General features: G+C 44.8%; 1 protein-coding gene and 1 long non-coding RNA gene across 6 annotated transcripts in view; one reads left to right on the forward strand and one right to left on the reverse strand.

The window, feature by feature from the left end:
• AUH (AU RNA binding methylglutaconyl-CoA hydratase) overlaps nucleotides 1–27,086 on the reverse strand; it is a 214,421-nt gene that overhangs the window by 88,833 nt on the left and 98,502 nt on the right. The window lies entirely within an intron of this gene.
• Nucleotides 647–27,086, forward strand: part of LOC142829863 (uncharacterized) — a 32,228-nt gene continuing 5,788 nt past the window's right edge. Inside the window, exon 1 of the long non-coding RNA XR_012904737.1 lies at nucleotides 647–778. This is a non-coding gene — a long non-coding RNA (uncharacterized LOC142829863). The remainder of the gene's footprint in view (nucleotides 779–27,086) is intronic.

A 27,086-nucleotide genomic window follows, 5' to 3' on the forward strand; every position in this document is an offset into this window, starting at 1 on the left:
AACCTCATTCCACAAGGAATAACGCCAAATTCGAAACAGCTAAATCGAAATAAGCACTGTGTAAACACATTTCAAAATAGGGGGCCTCCAGCCCTTCCCAGGGTGCGCTGGTGGCCACTCCGGGCACAACCAGGAAAACTCTTCTGCTCCCTGCCCTCCCAGCCCCGGAGCCCTTTAAGGGGTAGACTCTGGCCACAGTGCCTGTGCCAGCTGCAAGCCTGCCAGCACAGAGCCAGAAGTCCGTACACCTGGCCCAGCATGAGCCAGCAACCCAGTGGCACCCAGTCCTCCACCACTTGCCAGGAGCAGGCTGGCAGCTCCCAGGAGCCTGCCAGGGGCTGCAAAAGGCAGGTGCCTTCTTGGTCTAGTGCGGAGATTGTGGACCTCACTGAGGTTTGTGGGGAGGCCTCCAAGGTCCACAATCTCCACACTAGACGAAGGAACGCAGCCATCTACAGGAAGATAGCTGACAGCCTTACCATCAATGGCCACATGCGCTCCCAGGATCAGGTGCGCATGAAAATCAAAGAGCTGCGGCAGACCTATGCCAGGGCCTCAGGGGGCAGCTCCCAACCAGGGGCTGACCTGGACCCCTGCCCCTATTATGATGCCCTGGACCGTGTCATTAACCCCGGGGAAGAGGGCCCTGCCCATGACACAGAAGACAATGGCCAGGAGCTGCAGGAGCCTGGAGGGAGCCTGTCCCGCACTAAGGACTCCTGAGCCATCCCAGCAAGCCTGTCACCGGTGTCATCTGAGGCCAGGGAGGGCTTGACATGTGAGTGCCATCACTGTCCCCTTATGCGGGGCAGGGAGAGAGGGAACCCAGATATCGGGCATGTGGGCCTTTCTGACCATGGTCATCGAGGGGAGGGCTTGACATGTGAGTGCCATCACATGTCAATCTGTGCATGTGCCGTGCCAGGCCTGTTACCCGCACACATATACGTATGAAGGCATATGACATGCTCCTGACCCCGGGGAGGGACACTGCACGATGCCCTCCCTCCAGAACCCTCCTCTACGCAGAGGCAGGGCACATCTCCCCTTCCCTCTCCCTCACCCCACCCACACTATATACAGCACAGGGGCCAGCTCACACTGCAGGGATAGCAGGACATGATGGTGCGGAGACCTGCCGTCCTCGCCTTGCAAAGGGGGGCTGGGCTTCACCCACTGTGTCCCCCGGGATAACTGACCACTTCTCGTGTTTCTCCACAGCCGCCTAAGCTGTGAGTGCAGGGCACACTACCCCGCCCAGGACAACATCCTGCACCCGGGCCAGCAGGCTCACCCAGAACAAGGAGTACCACCAGTGGCAGCACCAGGAGTTACTGCGAAGGCAGGTACACAGCCAGCACAGGGTGCAGGAAGACCTGCAGCTGTGGCAAAAGAGCTGCTTGACCAGGGCCGTGCCATCCGCGACCACCTGCAGACCCTGGTGCAGAGATTGCTGCCTGCTGCCGCTCCAGCCCCTGCGGCCACCCCAGCTGTCACTCCTGCTCCCCCTCCTGCTTCTTCCTCCCCTCGTCCACCCTCCCTACCCGCTCCCCCCCGGGGATGCCGAGGTCCCCGCACCCACAGTCCTGGGAGACAGGTAGACCAGCAAGACCCCCAACCCTGAGCTTCTCCTCCACCTTCCTCCCCTTGCTTCGCCCTTCCAGCTCCCTCCTCCCAGGTTTCCCCCGCCTCTCTCCTACCGTGATTCCCTCCTGACCCCAGTTATGGTCAGTAAAGAGAGTTTGTTTTTGGCAACACATGTGTTTTTATTTTATATCTGGAAGGGGGGGTTAGGAAGGGGAAAGTGGAAGGACGTGAGGGTGGAATAAGGCACAAGGCCTCAGTGGGGCACGCCAGGGAGACTTCACTCCTCCTCTGGGTGGAAGCTGTCCCGCAGGGGTGGACCTCCCGGCTGGCAGCCGTGTGGGGCTGCGCATAGAGGCCAGCCAAGAGGTGGGCCTCTGTCATTCAGGCTGGCAGGAAAGTCTCCCCCTTCCTCTCGCACAAATTATGCAGCACACAACATGGTGCCACCACGTATGGAATATTCAGCTCGGATAGGTCCAGGCGGATGTGGAGGCATCCAAAATGGGCCTTCACTTGGCCAAACACCCCCTCCATCATGATGCGGGCCCTGCCGAGCTTGACATTAAAGCCCTGTCAGAAGGGGTTAAGGTGTCCCGTGTAGGGTTTCATCAGCCAGGATTGTAGGGGATAGGCCTCATCCCCCACCAGGCAAACAGGTACATCCACATCCCTGACCCTGATGTGGCAGTCAGGGAAGAAAGTCTCGGCATGCAGCCTTTGGCACACGGAGGAATTGCGGTAAACCCGTGTGCTGTGTGCTTTGTCGGACCAACCCACGTTAATATCCACGAACTGGTCCCAGTGGTCAGACACAGCCTGCACGATGACCAAGTAGTATCCCTTCCAGTTGATGTACAGGGAGGCCTAGTGTTCTGGGGCATGGATGGGGATGTGCATCCCGTTGATTGCCCCCCTGGCAGTTGGGGAAGCCCAGGGTGCCAAACCCCTCGATGACCGCATCCAAATCAGTGAGGCGGATGACTCTGCAGAGCAGCACTCTGTTGAAGGCCTTGATCATCTGCAGAGGGACACAAAAAACATAGTCACTGGGGTGCCAGGGTGGCTGAGAGTGTTCCTTCCTCTCCACTGCCCCGTGCCCGCACTCCTCAGGAGAAACCCCCCCTGCAATCCTGGCCACCGCGGGCAGTCCATAGTGAGGCTGGGACAGAACAAACCCTCCCAGGAAGGGGACTTGCACCACCTCCCCCGCTTTCTCCTAGGGCAGCCCATCCCCCCCCCAGAACAGTGGCTGGAGATTGCCATACCTGCATAAGCACTGCTCCGACGGTGGATCTCCCAACGCCGAACTGGTTTGCCACAGATCAGTAGCTATCCGGCATGGAGAGCTTCCAGAGGGCGATGGCCACACGCTTGTGGAGGGGAATGGCGGGCCTCATGTGTGTGACCCATTGCTGCAGAGCAGGGGCGAGCCACTCACAGAGCTCGAGGAAGTTGTCCTTCATCCTGAAGTTCTGGGTCCATTGCTGGTCTCCCCAGCGCTCCAGGATGATGTGGTACCACCAGTCACTGCTGGTGTCCAGATGCCAGATGCAGCATGGCACACTGGCATTTGGGCGCTGCTGCTGCTCCTCTCCAGCCCCTAGGGGGGGTCTGGAAGAGGGCCTGGGCTGCAGCAGATGCTGCCAGGCAGTCTCCAGCAGTTACTACCAGGTTTGCAGCAAGACATCCAAAAAGAGCACTAGAGTGCCCAGGGGAGCTCTGGCTCCATGGTGCCAAGTGCTGTGGTGTCCCAAATCAGGGCAACCAAAGCAAGCAGAGAGAAAAAACACTTTACTGTCCCTCTGCGAGGTAGGCAAGCAAGCAGGGAAAGCTGAGAACTGTCCAGGGGGGTCCCTTTAAGCACAAGCCTCAGGCAGCAGCCACACAAAGCAACTCCAGACCTGATGCCCTGCTGGAACCGGTTTCAGCTGGCTTTAAATGTGATTCAGTGTCCAATCAGTGTGGACGCGCTATTTTGAAATGCATTTTGTGTGTAGACGCGTTATTTCAAAATAACTTATTTAGAATTAACTATTTTAAGATATTTCAAAATAACGCTGTAGTGTAGCCATACCCTTAGAAACTAGCTCCAAGACCTAAAATCATTTTAGGCACACAGATGGGTCTCTAAGATCAACCTGTACAGTCAGGGACCATGACAGTGAGCACACTGAGAAACCTCCTTCACAAGTAGGGCTGAGAGAGACAGCCAAACCCTAGAGGACTATCTTTGAAGATAATGTTGGATATACAGTAAAACTCCGATGGTCCAGCATCTGACGGTCCGGCACTCCTGATGGTCCGGCACCATCAGGAACCCGGAAGTTCTCCAGGCAGCCGGACCATTGGAGCTGCTCTGCCCCCAGCTTCCCCGATTCAGCCACTGCTAAAACTGACCAGCGCTGAATCCGGGAAGCAGGGGGCAGAACAGCTGGAGTGCTGCCGGGTAGGTCCAGTAGCGCTGCCCCTCGGGGCTGCGGGACCAACCCAGCAGCACCCCAGCTGTCCCGGATTCAACCGCTGCTGAAATTGACCAGCAGCTGACTCCAGAAAGCCAGAGGCAGAGCTGCTCTGCCCCAGGCTTTCTGGAGTCAGCCCTGGTCAGTTTCAGCAGTAGCTGAATCAGAACGCCTGGGACAGAGCAGCTGGGGTCCTGCTGGGTTGGTCCCCGCAGCGCCAAGGACTTTCTGGAGTCAGCCGCTGATAAGTTTCAGCAGCAGCTGACTTGGGGACACCTGGGGCAGAGCAGCTGGGGTGCTGCTGGGTTGGTCCAGTAGCGCCGAGGAGCGGCGCTGCGGGACCAACCCATCAGCACCACAGCTGCTCTGCCCTAGGCATCCCCAAGAGCAGCTGGGGTGCTGACGGGTTGGTCTCGCGGCGCCAAGGGTCGGCGCTACCGGACCAACCCAGCAACACCCCTGCTGCTCTGCTGCAGGCGCCCCGATTCAGCCGCTGCTGAAACTGACCAGCAGCGGCTGAATCAGGGACTCCTGGGGCAGAGCCGGACTATCAGAAGGGAGGGCTATGAGGGGGTCTGGGGTAGCATCCTCCCACCCCACCCCAGACCCCTCATAGCCCCCCCCTCCTGATAGTCCGGCATATCTGATAATCCGGCACCCCCTGGGTCCTAAAGGTGCCGGATTATCGGAAGTTTACTGTAATCAGTTACATTCAGTGCTACTGTTTGTTTGTTTTACAAAACGTGCCGGGTACTCCAAGGGAAAAGTTGTTGAGCTCTGACTGGAGGTGCTGGTACTGCGTACTGGGCAGTACCATCACAAAAAAAGCCCTGGTTACAGCTTAGCTGTCTGGGCCTAATGTTTGAGGAGTGCCACTTTCCCCTCCCTCTCCCAGCCTCTGTGGTTCAAATACTGTGATGGATAGGCATCTCTTATTTTAAACCTACCTGACAAGCTATAAACAAAATTGGCTCCATAAGGGCAGAATAAGAGAGAGAGAGAGAGAGAGAGAGAAATGAGGAAAGTGTGGAGGATGCTGTGAACAATCCAAGCTTCCTGCATCTTTGGCTGCTCAAATAAATCTCAGAGCAGATAAGCTCACTGTCTCATTTTATACCTTCCAAATGCTCCAGGAAGGGTGTGTGGCCCTAGTAGTGGACATTGCTGTCCAGAAGCTTGCAGAGCAAGCATCTTGGATGCACAAGTGAAAATATGCAAAGGCCACTCAAAGAAGAAAGCTATGACTTTTTTGAAAATCCCACTTCTGGTACATTAAGATCAGGGCCAGCTCTAGGTTTTTTGCCGCCCCAAGCAAAATATTTTTTGGCTGCTTCTCCCCTCTTTTGTTGGCTTTTACATGTTTGCACTTTGCAATTTGTTGTTGTTGTTGTTTTCATTTTCGTCCAGGCATTTTAACCCTATAAATAGCGAATATAATTTTAATTATTTTTTTTTCCACAAAAGGCAAAGGTGCTTCAAGTAAACTCCCCCTCCCCTTTCACTCGCTGCTAGGTTACAACAGCCTTTTCCCTGCCCTGTCCAGCCCCTCCCTATGAACAAGCACCCTCACTCCAGACCCACATGGAGAGCAGCATGCAGGGACAGCGCAAGCCAGAGGGGCGTGGGGACCAGGGGAAGCAGGAAGACTGGGGTGCGCAGAGCCAGAGGGGCATGGGGAACAGTGTGGGGGGCACAGGGGTGGCGTGGGGAACGGGAGGTGCAGAGCCAGAGGGACGCAGAGATTGGGGGAGCAGGGTGTGGGGTGCAGGGGAGGCATGGGGAATGGGACACGGAGAATGGTAGGGGCAGAGGGATCAGGGTCCAGAGGCAATGCAGGGAATGGGGGGCACAGACCCAGAGGGGCGCAGGGAAGAGAGACTGCAGGGTACAGAGGGGGCACAGAGCCAGACGGGCGAAGGGACTGGGGGCAGCAGGGTACGGGGTGCCAGGGCGGCACAGAGCCAGACAGTCACAGGGAACAGGGAGAGCAGGGGGTCCGTGGTGCAGAGAAGCAGGGTGAGAGGTGCAGGGGCAGCGCGGAGCCAGAGGGGTGCAGGGCGGGGTGGGCGCAGCGACCTGGATGGCCAGCAGGGAGCGATCTCTCGCTGGTGAAGGGGGCTGGGGCCCCGGCAGGACTGGAGCCGGCAGGGCGGAGCCTGGCCATGCCACACTCCGCAGCTAGCTCCTGGGGACACGCAGCCAGAGCTGAGCTCCTGCAGCCCTTTAAAATCGGCGGGGCAGGGCCGGGTATTGCCAGGGGCGGCTGCTTATCTGGAAATCCCGACCCTAGAAATGTGCCACCCCAAGCACATGCTTGATTTGCTGGTGCCTAGAGCCAGCCCTGATTAAGATATTCTTTAATGTTAGCTGGACTGCCTTCAATAGACCAAGAACTATGCAGAGACCAGGCACACAAAATCACAATTCTTCTCATGAGGATGTATATTATACCGTGTCCTTTATTAGCATGCTGCTTCTGTGCAACATAGAATAATATACTTCCTCTTCTAATTCTAACCCTCAATTAGTAATGTTACCACAAGAACCAATAGTGCATGACACAATTATACATATACACACTGAACATTTTTTATACAACTGTATGAAGTGCCTTGAAAAAAAATTCTAATGTGTAACAGCAGCCTATATTTTATTTAATAAATTCACAGTAGTAAAATAATAATGCATTTTTAAAATATTAGATTCTTAAAATAATTGTATATGCCTTGAACATTCTACATTCAGATTTCCCCCCAAAGTTATCCAGAATGTGTGACTAAGATATCTACTGGTATAAAGTTCTATAAAGCAACCACTGGAAATTGCTTATGCCTTCAAGATATTTATCAACTACAAATACTTTTCACTGTTTAAGTAGCTAGTTGGTTTTCATAAACTAAAACTAGACACTTCAACATGATCAAAACCAAAATACTACAGCATATGAAAATCCTGTAACTAATCATCTAATACAGTGACCATGACTATTTCCAGACGTTTCTTTTGCCTCTGTAAACTGGTGACGGATTGCAGTTATTAACAGGTCAGTGAATAAATTAATTCCAGGGCACTGGAAATTATGTTAGTGAAATGAAAAGTGGCCTTGCTGACATTACATCACTATTTCTAGACAGTGCCTTGAACACAAAATAATCTCACAACTTGAATGAGTGCCAAAAACCAGTGACCTAGTTTCATTAGGGTGGGAAAAGAATAGCAAGTGGTCCTATGAGAGCAGATTATCAAAATTACAGGAGAATAGTTACATTTCACAATTTTATATCACAAAATTATCCATTTTGACAGATCATTGAGAACCTCTCCCCCACAAAAAAAGACATGAACTTCATGAGATCTCTTAGAAATAAAGTAACTTTTACATTAAGTTATAGGCTGAACCTCTCTAGTCTGGCACCCTCGGACCTGCCCAGTGAACTTGCTGGACCATGGGAAGTCAATATTGTCTAGCAGCATTACCAACACTTCCACTGCTTACAGGGTCCTTAGAAAACATTTAGGGGTAAATTAGAGCAAAATAACCACAGAACACTGTGAGCCAGGACTGATGTCTGTAATTAAAATATATGGGATCGCGGAAACTTGGCCACACATATGACACATGGATATCCAGCTAACGAAAATCATGCCAGACCATGGATACTGCTGAACCAGAGTGTGCTGAACTAGAGGTTCAACCTGTACTCACACTGACATCTCTGTATTGTATTCACATCTACTGTATTCAAAGATTTTTTTTAGAATTACTTTTACATCTCATTCATAACAACTTAATATTGTTTTAAGACACATTGTTTTTTGATTTTTCCAGTGAAAAAATGTCACACTTCATGCTTAAACCAAACAGAGCTTACTAATAAAAAGTATGTCTATTTTTAAATATCCAGCATACAGTAAACTGTTCAGTAATCTTTCTTGATTAAAAATTCCCTGGCTTCTCTTCAAAAAATGCACATTGTAGATGAGCTCAACAGCTGCCAACAATTTTTTCAAGAACTCACCAGGCATTACCACTTCTATAAAAGGCCCCATTTATAGAATGAAGCATATACTGTAGAAATCACCTCACCCCCACCCCACTACCATCATTTAAACTGAGATGAAGACATATTGGCAAGAAGTATCTTAACAATAATACGCAGCAAAAATCACTTCATCTTAAATTGATCATCTTTCAAAAACCTCTTACTGTCCTCTGCAAATTGCTTTCCATTCACTAGCAAAGCGAAGTACAGAAGATAAATTGGTGTACTATGTAAAGATGACTCTTCTTGAAAGACTAAACAAATTTCAGGACTCTATTACTAACCAAATTAGGAATATGACATAATACATGATATTGCTTTCAAAAAGTTGTCAATTGTCACCCCACCCAGCAAATCCTATTGATGCAAGAGATCTTTAATTACATGAGTATGCCATTGACTAAAATACAACTGTTTTCTCTATGTATATCCTCTCTTATTTGTGTGAAGAAAAGACTGCATGACAGGTTCATATTTTGAAAGACATATATATACCGTTATTAACCCACTTACATTACCAGACACACTGGTAAATAAAAGAAAATCGTATTTTAGACAGTCTTTATTCAGGCAAGTTCTCACAAACTAACGTAAATTTTGACTGAATCATGACTTTAGGATTTGTGCCCTATTTTAGAGGGACATTTAGGATTCTGAAAAAGCAACACTATACTATGCATACATTTATAACTACTTTTTCAAAAGCTTTTTGTAAGGAAATTAAATTAGGAAGTTTTAGCATTTGTCTTTGTCCCTTTTTATCTAAATTTCATAGGACAACAAAGGTTGATAAAGCAATGTGTGCATATATTGACAACTTTCAAAACTTTCTAAATTTAAGTTTCTTCACTCTTTCTCCTTTACTTCTTGTATCTCCCATGTTTCATGTGGGTACTAAAGAAAGTTAATCTTGAATTTTAATATGGCAATATATTTAAACATTCATAACTATGCAATAACTACAGTGAACACACACACAAAGAAGGAATCTCCCCCAAAACCCTGCATAGATACCACAGTTTCCAACTGTGGTATCTAACAAACTAATAAGAAACTAGCAGAAAGCACATTTGCTTCTATTTCCAACTGTCGATGACTTGCCTTGAAAGAGTAATGTACCGTATTTTCCGGTGTATAAGGCGACTGGGCATATAAGACGACCACCTAATTTTCCAGTTAAAACATAGGTTTTGGCCTATACTCGCCGTATAAGACTACCCCCCCTTCCGAGGCAACACCATTTAATAACACCAGCCCGCTGGATGTGCCCTAATATAGTACTGTAACTTCGGCTACATACAGAACGTCCCTGTGCTGATACTGTATGTACCGCGCTGAGCCAATCCCTGCAAGCGGTGTATTCTATTAATGCATACAAAGCCTGCTCGGATTGGCAAAGGTTGTAATAGTCCGCCTCTCTGACTCAGCCAATCCGAGCAGGCTTTGTATGCATTAATAGATGACACCGCTTGCTGTGATTGGCTCATCGCGGTACATACAGTATCAGCACAGGGACGTTCTATATGTAGCCGAAGCTACAGTATGTTTATACCCGGCGTATAAGACGACCCCCGATTTTTGGGGGATGTTTTTTAGTATAAAAAGTCGTCTTATATGCCGGAAAATACGGTAATGAATTTTCAATAGGGGCATGAACAGGTTTGTTTGTTTTTTGTACTTGTCCACACTATTTGTTGAGTTGTGTTTAACAGTGAGTGAGTTGAAACATTTTTCAGCGTACTCAAAGCCTAAGCACAGGTGCTTGGCAACAAATTTCTGCCAGCTTCTGTTCCTAAAACAAAGATGGAGTCAAGTCTTTCCTGAGCGAATCAGTGGGAGAGAAGAAAACATTTCCCATCAGGGTAGATCCAGTCCTGGGTTTTCATCTTCATAGGGATTAATCAGTAGCTCTCTACATTCTCTTCAACCCATCTGCATTCTGACTGTTCTACCACTAGCAAGTACAGCTCTCACTCTCTCTTTACTGCTTCTGTTACCATAGAGACAAGAGTTAAACAGAGCTGTGCTCACTAGCAATCAGTCTGTCAGGGAAACAAAAAGCCAGGGTTACGGGGAAAAGGGCATTGCAGGGATACTGCTTAATCCTTGCAAGGCGGGTGAACAAGCAATGAGTCTCTTCATAGAAAAAATGGAACCAGAATGCAAAGATTATTTTAAATCTTCACCAGCTCCAAAAGGGTAAAGGACAATATTTCAATCAGTATTTTTTGTGTGTTTTCTTTATTGTGCCCTGTCCCATTTCACTAGGGAGAGGTCTCACGTGCCCCAAATGTGTAAGAAATATATTAAACCTATTGTGAATTATCTTCACATAGTTTGCACTCTGTGTAAACATAGATTGTTATCCAGTGTCCCACACACACTGTTATGCTCCATTATAAAACTGAATTATAAATACCAAAGTTTGGCCTTCCTTTCAAATATTCAGTTAGTCATCAGTGTCATGGAAAACTACAATGAAACAATGGCAAAAACAAACCACTGTCATGGAGCCTCACTGAGGCAGAACCTGAATGGGACCTATACCCGCAGGTATTATTATAGAGGAGGGAACAGACCGTATCTTCTATCAAATATTTTCATTTACCAATAAATTTTTTGGAAGATATGAGGAAAACTGTGTGAAAGGGAAACAGTTGGTAACCACACAACCAAAAGAAAATGAGATAATCTCTTCCTTTTCCCACATATGTTAGAAAGAGGTGATGACACAATGAATTCAAGAACTTAAACTCTGGGGTTTCAAATTCTAGGGTGGCTCAAAAAACAACACTTTAGCATTCTAATCCTAATCCTGAGGGTATGTATACACAGAAAGTCTCAGAGCCTGAGTCAACTAGCTTGGACTTGTACATCTAAAAATCACAGACAGGCTGGCTACGTGTACACTCGCCCCTTCTTTGGAAGGGGCATGCTAATTTTGAACTTGGGAATAGGGAAATCCGCGGGGGATTTAAATATCCCCCGCGGGATTTAAATAAACACGGCCGCCGCTTTTTTTCTGGCTTGGGGAAAAACCGGAAAACCTACTTTGAAGTAGGAATCAGAGATCCTCTGGCAAAGGGCTTTATTCCGGAGGATCGCGCCAGTCTAGACGCTTTTTTCCGGCTTTTCCCCAAGCCGGAAAAAAGCGGCGGCCATGTTTATTTAAATCCCGCGGGGGATATTTAAATCCCCCGTGGATTTCCCTATTCCCAAATTCAAAATTAGCATGCCCCTTCCGAAGAAGGGGCCAGTGTAGACGTAGCCGGCTATGTCTAGACCACAGGCTTCTTTCGGAAGATACTTTTCCAGAAGAGATCTTCTGAAAAAACTTCTTCTGAAAGTGAGCGTCCATACTGACAAAATGCATCAAAAAAGCGATCTGCTTTTTCAACAAATAGTGTCCACACTGAATGGATGCTCTCTCGCATATAAGCTGTGATTACTATGGACAGAGTGGCCACCTAGGCATCTGTGCTTTTTCCTCTTCTATCGAAAGAACTCACTTCTCTCCGTCCACAGACGCCTTTTTCCAAAAGAGCTGTATCAGAAAAGGCGTCGTTCTTCACAGGAAGAGGTTTACCAATGTCAGAAAAAACCCCATCTGTTCTTTCAATTTTTTTTCCAAAAGAATGCGATTGCAGTGTGGACCTGAGATTTTTTTTCGGAAAAATGGCTGTTTTCTGAAAAAACCCATCTGTAGTGTAGACATACCCATACTGATTCCATGAGTGCTCTGGGGTTGGAGCACCCAAATGCGGAAAAAGCAGTGTATGCACCTACCAGCCACAGCTATTCAACCATGCAGCTAAACACTCCCTTGGAAAACTAGACTTTAGCGTCTATGCTAAAAATAGCACTTTGGGCTAGAGCCTGTGCTCTAAACACCAGAAACGGGGAAGTTTTCTGACCCTGTTCTCTAGCTCCAGCCCAAAAATCTATGCATCTATTTTAGTCCTGCAGAATGACTATTAGTCAGTTGACACAGGTCCAAAATCACCACACTTTCTTTTCCTGTACAAATATACCCAATTTAAATACTACAGCCTGAACCCTGTTTCTCTACAAGGAATAGTTCATTACACTACCTAGAGTTGGGTGAAAATATTCTCCATTTATACATAAAGATATTGCTATAGTATAACTGTATTTATAATTCGGTAAACAGAATCTGAATATTAGTGTTGTGTGACATTTTAAAACTCTACCTCCACTCTACCATCATTAGAACTGCTCAGAAAGACAAGCATAAAATGACTCATTTGGTGAAAGTCAACTTATTTTTATTTAAGAAAAAAGAACAAATCATATGAACCATAATTCTCCCTAACCTACAGAGGCAGAACTAATTTACCTCCCGCTATTAGCATTCTACATATTTTGTTTAATTACTTTGAGACAAGAGTGGATGTTCAAACATCTGTTTTCAACACTATTAGCATTTTTTTTTACTTGAGGCCATTTATTTAACTTGATACATAAAATAAACATTACAAAATATTAACATGCAAATAAGGCTCTCTAGATTTATGTTGATCAAAAAAAAGCTGCTACATGTTCATATAAGTCTTCTTAAATACCAAATCATAATAGGTATTTACAAATCTTCATCAGGCATGGGGACCAATGTGAGATCTATTTTAGAGATAAGATGGGTGAAGGAATATCTTTTATTGGACCAGCTTTGTTGGTGGTAGGTACAAGACTTGAGCTTCAAAGAGCTCATCTTCTGATCAGCTCTGTGAAGCTCCAAAGCTGGTTATTCTCCACAGAAAACCAATATAAAGCAAAATATTTTATTTACCGTATCTACCTTTTATGTATTTTCCTTTCCCCCCTATTATTTAATGAAGGCAGAATTCAATACTTTAAACAACAACTTCTAATCTGGCTTTTCATTGCAGAAAGATTAAGATCATAGAATCATAGGACTGGAAGGGACCTCGAGAGGTCATCGAGTCCAGCCTCCCGCCCTCAAGGCAGGACCAAGCTCCGTCTACACTATCCCTGACAGATGTCTATCTAACCTGTTCTTAAATATCTCCAGAGAGGGAGATTCCACCACCTCCCTTGGCAATTTATTCCAATATTGGACCACCCTGACAGTTAGGAATTTTTTCCTAATGTCCAATCTAAACCTCCCTTGCTGCACTTTAAGCCCATTACTCCTTGTCCTGTCCTCAGAAACGAAGAGGAACAAATTTTCTCCTTCCTCCTTGTGACACCCTTTTAGATATTTGAAAACCGCTATCATGTCCCCCCTTAATCTTCTTTTTTCCAAACTAAACAAGCCCAGTTCATGAAGCCTGGCTTCATAGGTCATGTTCTCTAGACCTTTAATCATTCTTGTCGCTCTTCTCTGTACCCTTTCCAATTTCTCCACATCTTTCTTGAAATGTGATGCCCAGAACTGGACACAGTACTCCAGCTGAGGCCTAACTAGTGCAGAGTAGAGCAGCAGAATGACTTCACGAGTTTTGCTTACAACGCACCTGTTGATACAACCTAGAATCATATTTGCTTTTTTTGCAGCAGCATCACACTGTTGACTCATATTCAACTTGTGGTCCACTATGACCCCTAGATCCCTTTCCGCCATGCTCCTTCCTAGACAGTCGCTTCCCATCTTGTATGTATGGAACTGATTGTTCCTTCTTAAGTGGAGCACTTTGCATTTCTCTTTATTAAACTTCATCCTGTTTACCTCTGACCATTTCTCTAACTTGCTAAGGTCATTTTGAATTATGTCCCTATCCTCCAAAGAAGTTGCAACCCCACCCAGTTTGCTATCATCTGCAAACTTAATAAGCGTACTCTCTATCCCAATATCTACATCATTGATGAAGATATTGAACAGTACGGGTCCCAAAACAGACCCTTGCGGAACTCCACTTGTTAACCCTTTCCAGCAGGATTTAGCACCATTAACAACAACTCTCTGACTACGGTTATCCAGCCAATTATGCACCCACCTTATCGTGGCCCTATCTAAGTTATATTTGCCTAGTTTATCAATAAGAATATCATGCGAGACCGTATCAAATGCCTTACTAAAGTCTAGGTATATGACATCCACCGCTTCTCCCTTATCCACAAGGCTTGTTATCCTATCAAAGAAAGCTATCAGATTAGTTTGGCATGACTTGTTCTTCACAAACCCATGCTGGCTATTCCCTATCACTTTATTACCTTCCAAGTGATGGATATGATTTCTTTAATTACCTGCTCCATTATCTTCCCTGGGACAGATGTTAAACTGACCGGTCTGTAGTTTCCTGGGTTGTTCTTATTCCCCTTTTTATAGATGGGCACAATATTTGCCCTTTTCCAGTCTTCTGGAATCTCCCCTGTCTTCCATGATTTTTCAAAGATCATAGCTAAAGGCTCAGATACCTCCTCTATCAGCTCCTTGAGTATCCTGGGATGCATTTCATCAGGACCTGGTGACTTGCTGACATCTAACTTTCCTAAGTGATTTTTAACTTGTTTTTGTGTATCCTAGCTTCTAAACTTACCCTCTCTCTGCTTGTATTCACTACGTTAGGCACACCTCCAGACTTCTCGGTGAAGACCGAAACAAAGAAGTCATTGAGCATCTCCGCCATTTCCAAGTTTCTTGTTACTGCTTCTCCCTCCTCACTAAGCAGTGGGCCTACCCTGTCCTTGGTCTTCCTCTTGCTTCTAATGTATTTATAAAAGGTCTGCTTGTTTCCCTTTATGCCTGTAGCTAGTTTGATCTCATTTTGTGCCTTTGCCTTTCTAATCTTGCCCCTGCATTCCCATGTTGCTTGCCTATATTCATCCTTTGTTATTTGTCCTAGTTTCCATTTTTTATAGGACTCCTTTTTTATTTTGAGATCATGCAAGATCTCCTTGTTAAGCCAAGCTGGTCTTTTGCCGTATTTTCTATCTTTCCTACACAGCGGAATTGTTTGCTTTTGGGCCCTTAACAACGTCCCTTTGAAATACTTCCAACTCTCCTCAGTTGTTTTTCCCTTCAGTCTTGCTTCCCATGGGACCTTACCTACAAGTTCTCTGAGCTTATCAAAATCTGCCTTCCTAAAATCCATTACCTCAATTGTGCTGGTCTCCCTTCTACCTTTCCTTAAGATCATGAACTCTATTATTTCATGATCACTGTCCCTCATACTGTCTTCCACTTTCAAGTTCTCAACTAGTTCCTCCCTATTTGTTAAAATCAAATCCAGAACAGCTTCTCCTCTGGTAGCTTTTTCAACCTTCTGAAACAGAAAGTTGTCTCCAATGCAGTCCAGAAACTTATTGGATAGCCTGTGCCCCGCTGTGTTAGTTTCCCAACATATGTCTGGATAGTTGAAGTCCCCCATCACCACCAAATCTTGGGCTTTGGATAGTTTTGTTAATTGTTTAAAAAAGGCCTCATCCACCTCTTCCTCCTGGCTAGGTGGCCTGTAATAGACTCCTAGCATGACATCACCCTCATTTTTTACCCCTTTTAGCTTAACCCAGAGACTCTCTACACAGCTATCTCCTACGTTCATCTCCACTTCAGTCCAAGTGTGTACATTTTTAATATACAAGGCAACCCCTCCTCCCTTTTTTCCCTGTCTGTCCTTCCCGAGCAAGCCGTACCCTTCCATACCAACATTCCAATCGTGCGTCCCATCCCACCAGGTTTCTGTAATACCAGATGTTAAATAAAAAGATGTTAAAAGATAAAAGATGTTAAATTTCAATTTTAAAAATTTGAAAGTTAGGAGTTATTCTTTCAGAAAATGTTCTTTTCTTCTTACATTTAGAACGTCATAGAAATTGGAGGTGGAAAAGAGCAATCACGTCTTCTATTCCATCAGCCTGCCAATACAGGAGTGTTCCCAAGAGTAAATAAATGATAGTTCTAATTATGTGGAAAGCAAAATGTTATATTTTGTTTTTGTTTCAAATATTCTTAAATTAGCATTTGAGCAGAGTAAAATTACAATTGGATTTTGATGTTATGAGTCTTGTATCCCTCTTCCACCCCCCATCATTACCAATTTGTTCAATAATTTTATACTTTAGTAGAAGCTTTAGTATTTACACCTAGAAGATATTCTACCATGAAAATGTGGCTCGAATTTCAGGCTCAAAGCTTCACGGTATTTCTTTAACCTTTGACACCTGGATGAATTGTATAACTGCTGTTTGCACGAATGCATTTTGCATAAGTGTCACATCTGGAAATTCCCCTCATATCTTACTCATCACAAAAGGAATGTTTTTCAGTTTTAAGGAAAATTCATTCATACAGAACATTATTCTGGTTAACTCTGAAAGGGGATTAATTTAAAGGATTCTGAACATTTATAAAGATCCATTAAGCCTAATTTGCACACTTACATTTTCTTCCTACACAAAGAATAAAACTACTCATGTTCCTGCTCTATATCTCTTGGAATGCATAATACAATAGTTCTGGCCCCCTAAAACAGGTTGTCAAAATAAGAAAAAAAAACCTGTACATGTTTTCTTAGGTGACTGTAACCAAAGAAATAATAAATAACTTTAAATGCCTCAATCTTTCAAACTTGATTTATTATCCACACCATACTTTCAAGAGAGAATCGGCCCTATGTATTTAGATATATATCCTGTATACATATGCATCTCTGGAAAAAATTGAGACATGTTCAGAGGACCAACAATGGTATTAAAGGGTTAAGAAAAGCATTTAGGGTGAAATATGCAACTTAACTGCAAAAAATTTCAAGAATTAACGTACTGAACAAATTTTATTCTATTTTTCTTCACAGCTTTGTAACAGAAGACTGCATAATAAATTAATCATATCTTAACCAGAGGAAGCAATAGTAAAAAATTTTTTATGAACCTTGCTGAAATATTGCCAATTAAAATTACTTTTAAAAAAAGAGTTGAAAAGCTGTAAAAGTGCAACTCCAGCTGGTAGGATTTAATCTAATTTGGTTAAAATCTCTGTTGACATAATTCCATTGACTTTACTGGAGTTATGCAAGAGCATAATTTGTGTCTTTAGCACTGCCAAATTTTCCAAAGAATTCAACACCTTATATGCAATCACATCAAGAATATTTGGATAGTACCAGAAAGTACCTCCAGTGTTTTATCATAGCAATATCCTTACATGGTCATTTCCTATTAGTCCAAGAAAGTATTTGAGAGTCTACCAGAATTACCAACTCATCAACCACACACTATATTACTCATGTTATGTTTCCACAGTTATTTTCATTATCTTCTTCTCAAGACAGAGCTATAATTCCAGATCTTCTTAAATAAGATGGAGGCAGTTCTGCTGACAAGGAATCCTCCAAACACTACAATTCCCAAAATAAGTTTACAATGCTAAGCAATAGATAAATAGCAATAAAATATAAATAAAAATAATTTAAAAAGAGCAACAAACTAGAAAAGGAGTGCTCATATACATATTCTGAGAAAAAAGATTTCTGATAAGAACAGAATTCCTCTAATCTAATATATAAAGGAGAATGTTTGTATGTTTGTGCTCTAATAACTTGGACATTATAACAGCTACCGCAACCAAACTTTGCATGGGATAACCTTTCCTCCAGGAGAAGGTTTAAGGTACTGTGGGAGAGTGTGACAGGGGCCCCCCTTTCTTTCCCCCACACTAGCTCTGCCACAGCAATGCACTCCCAGGCCACTGCTGTTCTGGGCCTGTGGCGCTTGCACAGAGGCAGCGCGCGGAGGACCACCTTCACAGCACAAGCGCGCTTCAGCCGGCGTACAAACTGGCGGGAAGGTTGACCTGGGGAGAGCAGGGACACCAGCATGGAAAAGGGCGCTGATGGTTAAAACCGGCACTGGGCCAGACACAAAGGGGGGAGAGAGAGAAGGAAGAGCGGGGTCGGTTCTTTCGCATGCTGCCAGCCCCCCCCCATTGCCGTCACCTCCCTAACTGCCAGCCTGTGCCCCACATAGACAGCGCCCCATTCCTCCCCAACCTTCCCCCGCCACCTCCTTAAATGTCACCCTGTACCCCACAGACAGCGCCCCACTCCTCCCCACCTGCCATCTCCCTAACTGACAGCCTGTGCCCCAAATGGACAGAGAATCTGATTTTCTTCCACTGCATCTGTCCAAATACCACCCTATCTAATATATAAAGGAAAATATTTGTAACTTTGTGAGCTAATAATTTGGACACTATGGGTATGTCTAGACTACATGGCTCCATCGACAGGAAGCCTTTGTCAACCACTCCGGTAAACTGCATTTCACGAGGCATAACGGAGCAGTCGACAAAGGCTTCCCTTGTCAACTACGGAGCGTCCAGACTGCCCCGCTGTGCCACCAAACAGCTGATCGGAACAGCGCGGAAACCATTTTGATGTAAATGAAGCGGCGATTATTTAAACAGCCTCTTCATTTTCCTATGTCTAGTAAACTCATCTACATGGCTCCGTCAACAGAGCCATGTAGTCTATACATACCCTGTAAGAGCCACCGCAACCCATCTTTGCATGGGATAAAACCTTCTCCTGGATGAAAGGTTAAGGTACTTTTGGACTCAATCGGGGTACCGCCCTGCCCCCCACGGTACCTGCAGCCCCGGGCACAAGCTGGGGCGCCGCTCCCACAAGTAGCCTCCTGGGACTCACCCCCTCCCGCCCGCGAGGTTACATAACTGACCCTCTTCCCCCTCCTGCCCCGCTGGTATGCAGTGCTCCCACCCCCACGTGCACAATAGCTCGGGCACCCCCCATCCCCCCCGCGTGTAACCTCCCCTCCACCTGGGGCTGCTCCACACCTGCCACCCTTCCCCCCTCCAGAAAACAAAATCAAAGCCAGCAAGCCTTTCTGCTCATCTCGCTGGGCTTATCCGAGTAGACCGAATCTGTGTGCCTGCTACAGTGCAGGGCGGAGGGGCCGGGTTAAACCCTCGATGCGCTACACTGCTGTGAAGCGTACTGTGAGTGGGGCTCTTATGTGTCTGACTCCAGCCATCAGGGTTAGATGTGAGCTCTGAGCTTTTGCTTGTCAAGGCAGGGCAGGTGGATCTCTGAGCCAACCTTGCAAACAGAAGTCCCCTTGCTCCTGGCTACATAACTGTGTACTGTTCTCCTGGGGGCTGGCTGCTCGATCCTCGGGGGAGGAGGGTCCTGCTGCTCTCAGAGGATCAGATATGGGGCAGGAGCCATCAGTCCCCAGGGTGTGTGGCTCTGGGGGTCCCCGGCTCAGGATCCCCTCCTTTCCTACATTTTCTAAATTTTGTTTCTCCGGTTTCCCGAGCAACGCTCAGTAAGTCCAGCTAGTCTCTTATATAGTATCTGCCTAAATCAAAAGGTACAGGCAGTCCCCGGGTTACATGGATCCGACTTACATCGGATCCTACTTACAAACGGGGTGAGGCAACCCCGCACTAGCTGCTTCCCCCCCAGCAGACCAGGGAGACGCGAAGCTAGCGCCCCCCCCCCCCCGCCCCCTCCAGCAGACCAGGGAGAGGCGGAGCAGCTTTTCTCAGCAGACACCTCAGCTTGAGAATAAAGGACTGAGGGAAGTGAGGTGTGGGAGAATAAAACTGAGCTCTGGAGAAATGTTTGGCTAGAGTTTCCCCTACAATATGTACCAGTTCCGACTTACATACAAATTCAACTTAAGAACAAACCTATAGTCCCTATCTTGTACGTAACCCGGGGACTGCCTGTACTACAGAAAACGACATCCAGATTCTGAAAATGTATTTCTCTGTGCTTTTGTTTGGGGCATAACCATAGGACAGAGATAACTTATGTGGGGAAAAAAGAGATGATTTGTATAGGAAATCTAAATCCATGAAGAGTACAACTTTTTCTTGATAAGGTGGAAAAACGACTTTGAGACAGAAAAGCAAAAAAAGCGCCTACATCCTCTTAGCAGCAGTCATACACTTGAGAAAGATTACTCTCACTGAAACAAGGTGTCCTTATCTCATACGATTCAAAAAGGTTGATTTCATAGGGGTGTAGACCAACTAACTTCAAGTTCCAGCTCATTATAGGCTGTCTGATACAAGTCTGGTAATTTCCTGAGGAAAATCTTATATTGTGTTTATCATAGACTACATTCCCTTGCCATTGTAAGACCTTGGCAGCATGGCCAATATAGTAGTGCCCCCTAGGCTCTGGTGTGGAGCCAAAAATGAGGGTTGTAGTATGCAGGAAGGGGCTGCCAGGGAACAGGCTGCAAGTGTGGGTGCAGGATCTGTGAGAAAGTTAGGGTGCAGGGTTTGCAAAGGCAGGAAATAGAGGAAGGAATTGGTGCACTTACCTGATGCAGTTCCCATTTGGCGGGGTGCGTGTGTATGAACAGGTGGCTCTGTGCCACCCTGAACATCAGGTGCTACCCACAATTCCTGGCCAATGGGAGCAGCAGAGGAAAAGCATCCCAGCAAGTGCAGGGACAGAGAGCAATGCAGTTCCAGCCAGGGGGAAGAGAGGAGGAATGGCAGTGCTCGGAGCTTCCCCTGGCCAAGCAGAGCCACACAGGAACACAGTATGTAGTGGCTGCATCTTTGGTCCCTGGGCTGCAGCCCCTAAAGTCTGTTTCATATATGACCCTAGTTGGCAGCCCTTAATGTTGTGATATGAACCTGGAAACAGATCAGGTCCAAATCCTTAGGAAGTCACCCAGATTAAATTTTAGACAATTTCTAGAAACTGGTGTTTAAACCAGCAAAGAAATTTTTAAACATTGGGGCTTTGTCTGAACTGCAGGGTTTTTGCATAAGAAGCTTTTAGCAGAAGAGATTTTCCGCAAAAACTTCTTGTGCAAAAGCACGTCCATACCTCAAAAGAGCATTACAAAAGCTGCACATTGCATTGATGCTCTTGTGCAAGAAAGCTCTGATGGCCATTAAGGGTACGTCTAGACTACATGGCTCTGTCAACAGAGCCATGTAGATTAGTTTACTCGACAAAGGGAAATGAAGCGGTGATTTAAATAATTGCCACTTTATTTAAATAAAAATGGCCGCTGTGCCGTGCCGATCAAGCTGTTTGTCGGCACGGCGGGGAAGCCTAGAAGGGGATCTGCCAACCCCAGAACCCTTTGTCGGCAGATCCTTTATGCCTCGTGAAACGAGGCTTACAGGATCTGCCGACAAAGGGTTCTGGGGTCAGCAGATCCCCTTCTAGACTGCCATGCTGTGCCGACAAACAGCTTGATCGGCACAGAGCGGTGGCCATTTTTATTTAAATGAAGCAGTGATTATTTAAATCACCGCTTCATTTCCCTTTGTCGTCCTGCCTCATCTACCTGGCTCCGTCGACGGAGCCATGTAGTCTAGACACACCCTAACAGAATGGCCATCAGAGCACCTGTGCTTTTTCTAATAGGGTCTTTTTGCACAAGAAACCCCTGCGGAGCATCCACACATGCCTTTTTGCGCAAGAGCTGTAGCGCAAAAAAGAAGTTATGCCTTGTGGGGAGAGGAATAACTCTACTGGCAAAAGCCCTCTGTCCTGTTGATTTACTGCTTGTTTGGGGGGTTTTGGGCACAAAAACGCGTTTGAGATGTGGACACTCCACCGGTTTTTGTGCAAAAACGGATGTTTTTGTGCAAAAACCTTGTAGTGTAGACATAGCCATGAAGAATACTAGAGACAGATCTTGCCAGCAGAAGTCTGTCTGCCAGCAGTAATGAGTAGCCAGAATACAAACATGTTAGCCTTTCATGGTGTCTGTTTCAACAAGGAAAATATCCCTGGGTCAGAGTACAGGATTGGCCCTTGTATTAGAAAGCTCTTGTGTGACTGGCAATATCCTGTACTATCCCAAATGAACTTTACTGAATTTAGCTAAAACTTATTGAATTGGGTTTGATTCTTTGAGGACAATTATATTGAAATGCAACTGTTTATGTATTATTGGAAGATGGTATATAACTTTTCTAAAATCTTGAGCAATGTATATTTTAGGAACTTCAAAGGACTTTTTGGGACAGTATATGTAAACTCGATTTCCTAAGAGGTACTTGGGAACTAAGGGGAATACAAATGATCCATTTTGAATCCACTCTTTTGAAGCTTTATCCTGAGGAAGAAATCCCATAATCTACTACAGTAGACTTCCAATAATCCGGAACCTTTGGGACCTCAGTGGTGCCGGACTATCAGGAGGTACCATAAGATGGTTTTATATATATACTGTATACAGTATATACTGTATATAAAGTGTTCTTAACCCTTTTATTGTACATACTGTATACTGTGATGTGTTAGTTTTTTTAACCCTTTTCGCTCGGTTCAGCTGCTGCTGCTGTTGCTTTATGACCATTTTTTGCCAAAGCTCACTCAATAGGCTCTTGCCATTTTGATGCCGAACTATCAGGAGTGCCGTACAATTGGATGCCAGACTATTGGAGTTTTACTGTAGTTACCTGCTCCTGGAGTTACCCATGAACAATATAAAGGATGGACTAAACATGTTATAAGTGTGCTAGGCTGGGATGAACTTGTTACCACAAAAGAAACCCCAAACAACTGCTACTAATGGAGCCCATGTTGGGCTGAGGTATAGTTAGGTATAGTTTTTAATTTGTTTTCTCAGTGACACTTTTTACCTTAAGAATAAAGTAGGTTTGCACAGGAAGTGCTATGGTACTAATAGATGTCCTTGGATAACCTATCTGTACCGCAAACACAGGGAAGGCAGGCAACTGCACAGCTTGGAAAGGCCCCAGTCAGACATACGAGTCTCCAATCAGAAAAGGCAATGGAGTTGGGTTACTGGAAGCCTAAGAGTGGATGCCTTTGTTGAATCACTAAAGGGAAACACAAATGAAGTCACCCTGAACTGCAACACCTTAAATGATGGCAATTTCCATGTAAACAGAAAAATCTCTCTACTATATGGTAAACATGACCTGTTGGCTAGTTTGGAGCTATGAGCACTATGAAGACTTGTCATTCTGATCTTTACAGCGACCTTGGAAGGGCCAGGCATAAAGGGACCAATTTTCAATTACAGGAAGGCCCATTTACAACTGCCAGACCTGTGTAAATAAGAATCAGGCCTCAGAGTTCTGACACTCAAAGGAGAATGCATCAACGTTACATGTCACCTGGCATTCCCATTTGAAAAAGCTAAGTCTTTTTACATTCACCCAGAGATTGTCACATGAGTTTTCTTGCCATCTTAAATAATTAGCTTTCCTTAGGTACAAAAGGCCAAATTCACTCAGTGTTATACAATGAATAGGACCAGTAAGGACTGTCTGCTTATTGCCTTCATGCAGTGAAGAATTCTTTCTGGTTTTGACCAAAAATAGAGACTCTGTTCATCCTTGCTTCTTTATATAAATGAGGAATCTATAGTTGTCACTTTGTATTAACACAGAGTTGGACTCAGAAGCATTGTGAACATCCTAAGGGCACTTCCATTGGCTCTAAGTTCCAGCCAATTACTACTATACTACCCTTATGAGAACCATTTGCTTTGACATGGTGGCGGGTCACATAAGCTCCACAAACCTGATGGGTGCCTATTATGATTTGGGTCAGTACTATTTCAATCAGTTATCTTCCACCTGATATTCATGATGAGAGCCCACTACTTAATGAACTATGAAAATCTGTGAGGGTAAGTTGTCCAGAAATTAATTGCATCTTTTGGTTATCCTAGACAAAAGGAAACGAAGAAGGGTCCCAGATGAATAGTAGCTTACTTATATAGCCATTTGAATAATTTGTTGGAGAATCTGACAAATAGTAATGGTTTTCCAGGAAGGAATACATTTTTGGCCAGAGATTTGATCCTGGGTATCTCCTTTTCAGAAAAAAATGCTGTATAAGTTATGAAAAACCTGTAACATAGGTCCCAAGAGGTCTTATCTCTGTGCATTCATCTGTAGTATAGAAGTCTCAAAGAGGTGCAAATAACCCATTCATCTCAATAAGCTATTCTCAGCTGAATGAGAATACACCATAAAGATGAATATGCTCTGGAATGATAACTCTGCGATGTGTGAACTGCTTCACTCATTTCATCCCCATCACATCCCTGAAGTTTTAGCACCTGTGGGCCAAATGTGCATAGCACACAAATCATTGAAGTAGAAGATTCAACCTCACTGTTCTTCAGATAGCACTTGCACTCTTAAACCAGTGGTTCTCAAACTTTTGGGCCCGCGGCCCAACTCACTCAATACAGACCTTTCCATGGACCACCAGCCAACCATCCATGATGATAAAATGGGTGAAGGCGGGGTAAGGGTGCACGGTCTCAGTGGGAGGGGTGTGTAAGAGAGGGATGGGCATGAAGGGGATGGTGGGTGCTTACCTGGTCCCATGCTTACAGTCATGCTTACAGAAACTGCCCCTGCTGCTCCAGTCATCAGTAGCAATGGGGAAAGCCTCCAGGCAAGTGGTTTCCTGGGCTGCTTTGCTCCAGCTGGGAAAGGAGGGGCAGAAGCAGCACACAAAGCCGCTTCCTTTCCTTGCAAGGGGAATCTGGCTCACTGGGCAGGTGAGGAGGGGGGCGTGAATATAGGGCTGGTATGCCAGCATGGTCTCCCCACTGCAGGTGTGGTGGGTCGAACCCCAAGCACTCAGCCTACCTACAGGATGGACGCAGAGCACTAATGGTCCATGGGCCACACTTTAAGAACCATTGCCTTAAACCACCAAAGGAGTACACTGATCAGTGTGTCACACTCACAAAAGTTTCAGAACTAGTAACTGCTCTCACAGCTGTTTTACTGTCTGTAATCAGAGGTTATAAATTATTTGTAGTGCAATTATATCTGACATATTTCTAAACTGGTCTTTTGTCCCATTCAACAGATGGCCTCAGGGACAGACCATGCTATAAACTAAATGAAGGTGGCTTTAAGGATTTTCCCTTAGCCAACATCAAAAAGTTGTAAGAATTTGAAAGTGTTTAACGCAGCTCTTTTTTGGGAGGCTCACTCAACACCTCACTTTCCTTTAATCATACTGAGTCCTACTGTTCAGGAAGTGGTTGAGGAGCATAAGTCATGATTACATTATCCTAACTGCTTCCTAGAGTCTCATCTTCCCTCTATTTAATTAACGCTAATTTTCTTGACAATATTTCTAAAGTAATATCAGAATCTACATGTGGTTTTTAGAACACTTTGAAATATCAGCTGTTAAAGCAGAAATTTTAAGTAGAGAGCATGGAACATGAATAACATACGTTTTCTACCAAGGGAAAGATACGAATGCAGAATGCTTGGGTGTTGCTCAGGTTCAGTGGGCACTGTATGTCACCTTGAGGCATTTGTTACTCTGACATTGGACTGCCTGCAAAGCCTCTGACTTACAACAGAGCCTAGTCTTGATGCACATGTGCATTTCACTCACTGTGGCATGCCAGTTTAGCTTGAATCACTCTGCAGTTACAAGTTTAACCCTCAGTATCTTAATATTGCTTCCTCAAAAGGGCAGTGGATGCGATGAACTCACTGAAACCAGTCTTGAGCATTTGATATCAGATTGGAGATTATTAAAACAACAATATGAGCCACAACTGTACACAAATTACATAATTTTGTAAACACAAGATCAACTTAGGGAGCCTATTCTCAGGAAGCAACCCCTTGTTTACATTACTCAAAATCTAGACCATTAACCCTACCTCTTATATCCCATGAAATGCAGCAAATTTCAAAACAATCAAAGTTAGAATGAAAATGTTAGAACACTTATTGAATTTTTTAAAATATTAAGTGACTCTACTTTAACTATAGCAGAATCAAGAGTTCTGGAACAATTTTTATAGAGAGGATGATAATGATGATGGTAACCATATATCTGATGTTTGTTGTTACTAGTTCCAACAACACTGAATAGAGCTTTTGTAAAATGCGGAATTGACACTTGACTTCCTTCTAATTTTCATTTTAATCAAACTGTCTTTAGCATTCCAGATCTTACATAGTTTTCTGAATGCTGGAGCTTCTAGCCTAATTCTTTTTTTTTAGGTCACGTTCACAATCCTTATTCTTCAATTCTAGCATTCCAAGGTACAACAATTATTTCTACTTGTTCTAGTTCTTTGTCTCCAACGTTAATTTTGACCTCTTCCTCTTGACTTCCAATTACCATACATTTTGTCTTCTCCATGCTGTTCTTCAGTCTGAATTTTCTGCTTTTTTGGACTATCTTGTCACTTATTCTCTGTAAATGCTCCTTTTTCAGTTCTATCAGGCCAGTATCATTTGTAAATCTAGAGTTAGTTGCTGTCTTCCCACATAATATGACTCTTCCCTTTTCATCTCTGAGTGCTAGAGCCATTACTCCTTCCAGTACTAACTTGAACAAAGCTAGCAATAGTGTGAATACTTGTCTCACTCCTTAGGTCACCCTGAACCACTCCATCAGCTTCTTGCCTATTCTCACTGCACCCACTGAGTTGCCATAGATATTCTCTATCAGCTTGATCAATTTCTTGGCACGTCAAACATTCTCAAAACTTGCCGAAGCCCTTTCTTCCAAATGCTCTCAAAAGCTGGTATGAAGTCTGAGTAGTTGTTCTAGATGGTATGGCTGTTCTATGTACTTCTGATACATGTCTTGGCACAAATACTCATCTACTATATCAGATCCTGGTCTAAATCTAGTTTGTTCCTCTGAAAGCACCAATTTCACACACCTCTTCATTCTCCGTAATATGTTAGTGAATGATTTTGTGGGCACACTCAATAAGCTGATTCCTCTGTATAAAAAGCCATTTCTTTTTTATATAAACAATAGTATTATCACTTTTCCCCCATTCATTAATTTAATAGCCTTTCGCCTCAAATCAAAGGAGGGTATTTCAGAGTACTTAGCATAATACAATACTTTGCATGTTTAAAGCACAGCTCACACTGAGTTCAGTTGCAGCAGTTAGCGATCAGCACTTCTGCAAATCAGATCCCAGAGTGATCATGTAATTAAAGATCATCATAAAGAATATGCATAATGCAGCTAAATTTAAGGTTGTACAGGCAAAATTAATTCCAGCATATCCTAACTTTTTGGGACTT

The sequence above is a fragment of the Pelodiscus sinensis genome, chromosome 6 (assembly GCF_052426305.1).
Source record: "Pelodiscus sinensis isolate ZL-2025 chromosome 6, ASM5242630v1, whole genome shotgun sequence".
Lineage (NCBI taxonomy): Eukaryota > Metazoa > Chordata > Testudines > Trionychidae > Pelodiscus > Pelodiscus sinensis.